The sequence below is a fragment of the Trachymyrmex septentrionalis genome, unplaced genomic scaffold, assembly GCF_001594115.1.
Source record: "Trachymyrmex septentrionalis isolate Tsep2-gDNA-1 unplaced genomic scaffold, Tsep1.0 scaffold197, whole genome shotgun sequence".
NCBI classification, from domain to species: domain Eukaryota; kingdom Metazoa; phylum Arthropoda; class Insecta; order Hymenoptera; family Formicidae; genus Trachymyrmex; species Trachymyrmex septentrionalis.
Window position 1 is genome coordinate 26,430 of NW_017305146.1, and position 3,303 is coordinate 29,732.

The window sequence follows — 3,303 nt, forward strand, 5'->3', positions numbered from 1 at the left end:
TTATAATTAATTTACCAAAGCGAAACTTTTCACTTAATAACTTCCGTTTAGATAAAAAGGAAGATAAGAAACTTGTTTCTCAAATAATGATAAAATATCTCTTTAGAATCTACATTGTTACAATACTGATAAGAATTCTAAAAACATCTATAATCGTTCATGAAACATCTAATCGTCTGTAATTATTATTTGATGTGTCATCTCTACAATGAATATTTATTATTACCGAAAATGTTTTTATTATGTTTTTATTATTGTATCAAATATTATATAATACTCAGAAACAAATTTAATTTGATGATGAAGAGAAATAACCAAGTTCTTTTAGCCAAAAACTATAATCTAAGGAGTTCCAAAAGCGTCACTGATCGATGTAGAGAAAACGAACTCTCGCGGGAACTTCGAGAGTTCGAAACGGATCATTTAATATTGCAAGACTGCAAATTTAATTGATATACCTAAGAAAAGATTCATACGAACAGAATAGGAGATGTTGAAGAAGGAAACGTGCGATGTACCAACAATGCCGGTGTTTTCAATTATGGGAAACAAATTTGTCGAGGCGCGTAAAATATAATGGACCGGACGTACAATGGTTGCTGGTTCTCCGTCCGTACTTTCGCTGATTTCTGCACTTCTGGCAGTGGCACGCGGAGTACACGCGCGTATTGCTCAACAATAGATCACCCTGGTCGGTGAGGAAAGAATTGTGAAGACACTTCCAATGAATTGCTCCCATTCTCTCCCGTTTGTCTTCTTCTTTTTTTCGTAACTGCAGAATTGCGTCGGATTGCACGTCGTTAGATTGCGCGAACTTTAATTGGATACCGTACTTCGCTATAAGTCAATCCGGCGATACGACGTGTTATTCCCGCCAGCAAAGAATGATTTCATTTTGCGCGAATTTCCCGCGGCGAGAGAGAGAGAGAGAGAGAGAGAGAGAGAGAGAATGGGATTCTCTCGCGGGAATACTAAAGAATAATAGTAAAACCTCGTTCAAATTATTTAAGATCTACAAACTTTCCCACTTTGTCCAATACTTATTACTAAGTTTAACAATCATTCGAACTTACGACTATAGAAACATGTTTAAAATCGACGAGCTGAACTCGTCATTATCATTTCTCTTTCTTTCTCTCCTCGAAAGTGATTCCCGTCAATAGCAAGAGTCCCTAATGAAAGCTAATTTAAAATACAATAATTAAACAATCATTATAAATGTTGACTCCCAAAATCGTGCTACTCCTACATCAATCTCGCAGTTTCACCAGCACAAACCTCCAAGAAACATTTTAAAGACGTCCAGAGGACGTCTCTATATTCTCTGAATGTTCTAAACTCATACAGCACATTAATATTAAATCAACATATTAATAGCGTTGAATGTCGCATCAACATCGCGAAATGTTGATTCACCGTTGAAAAACATTCATACTTCAACACTCAACATTGTAACGTCTCAGCAACATTCTTTCAATGTTCTGTGCTGTATACGAAGACGTTCCCAGGATGTTTCTCGGATAAAGTGTCCTATATGGGTATCTTCGCGTTTTCTCGGCGAAAAGCCGAGGACGCGTTTTCTTGGCCGCGAGGAATCCTCGAGAGGGAATTTCGCAAGTATTTCTTCTGCCGGGTGAACGGAGCTAACTTAAGAGCACGGTGAATCGACGTGTCCTGAATTGAGCAGACTGGACGGTTGAACCGCTAAGCAAAGAGCATTGCAATGTACGGTATAAAATCGGGCAAGAGACGCTTCTTGCACAACCGCGATCGACGTTGCATCTTGGCAATGTGCGCCGTTGGAGATCGGGTAAAAATGATCCATGCCGTTATAATATTAACTCACTCTGCGGGATCACCGGCGCTCCTTGTGTCCGTAAATTCTTCAATTGATCTATAATCAATCCTATGGCAACACGTTGAACATTGGTCAACGTTACTTACTTAAAATTCCATGTATCTATTGCAGCAATTTGCAGCAATAAATATAAGCGATTTTTCAGACAAACTCAATTCCATGCGGTTGATTATTCGTTAGAAAAATAACTTTCTAAATAGAATTAGAGGAGAACATAAACCTGAAGGATGTAATACTAGTATGTGAAGAATTAATTAAGTATAAAATTATATACCTATTCTAAATATAAAATCAATGAATTACATTTCAACGTATTAACTTTAACTATAATGCTTGAATGTAAACATTATTAATTTATTAATCCCAATCTCGCGACAATAAAAATTGTATTTTTCTATAATAATAATATGTATGTTCTCGTTAAAAAAACTTAAATAAAGTATTAAATAAGGAATTATGATTTTCGATTTTTCTTGTAAAAAAAATCTAGGTGTTAACTCCACAAGTCAAGGTGTTAACAAAAAGAAAAGATGGAATAGGGAGGAAATGTAGTGAAGCGTTGAGACGATTGTGCGAACGTCGTTCGCGCAAGTCACGTTTAATAATGCTAACAAATCTTTACGTGCTTCGCGCACGGCGAAACACGATATAACAGTCATTGATTGTCCCAGCACGATGCTTCTTCTTTCATTCTGAGAAAGCCGAGGAAGGGGAGAAAGTTGAAGAAAAAAATCATCGAGTGTCTTCCACGAGCAATACCTCGTTTGTAAATCCACAAGGAGGAAAGCGCCGATCGGTGCGTATTGCTCGGCGATCTTCCGCGACGATTTATTTATACGCTGGCCATTGACCAGGCTATTTACGATTTAAATGATCCGGGAAGGAATAATTGAAATAGAAATGAGCGGAAGCTATGACCTACCGCGCGTTTCCAGCTGTTCGAGCAACACGGTGCGTGTAAGTGCCTATCTCATGAAAGAATTATGCAAGGCGTATATCCTTTTCAACCGGTTGGTTATCCTATCGCGCTGCTTATGCGACTTCGGTCATAAATAAGAGATGACAAAATGATAAGAAAAATTAGTCAAGCAATTAGTTTTTGAATAATGAACGATTTAAGAAAAATTAAAGATAAAGCTTTTTTCACGAACTTGTCAAAAGTTGCAAATGCACAGAAAAGATTTATTTTTAAATTATATTTGCTACCAACATTTTATTAAATTAATATAATTTCTATAACAATATATAAATAATTTATTTTAATACTTCTTTTTTATATTTTTATTTTATCATATTTTGATTTTGATTTTATTTTTATATTGATTTAGACAGCTGCAAAATTAATAAATTCTTGAAATAAATTTCAAAATATTAAAATTAAAAGATAATTTTTATTGTAGAAAATTATATAAAAATATTATTACTTTATTTGTATAAATAATACT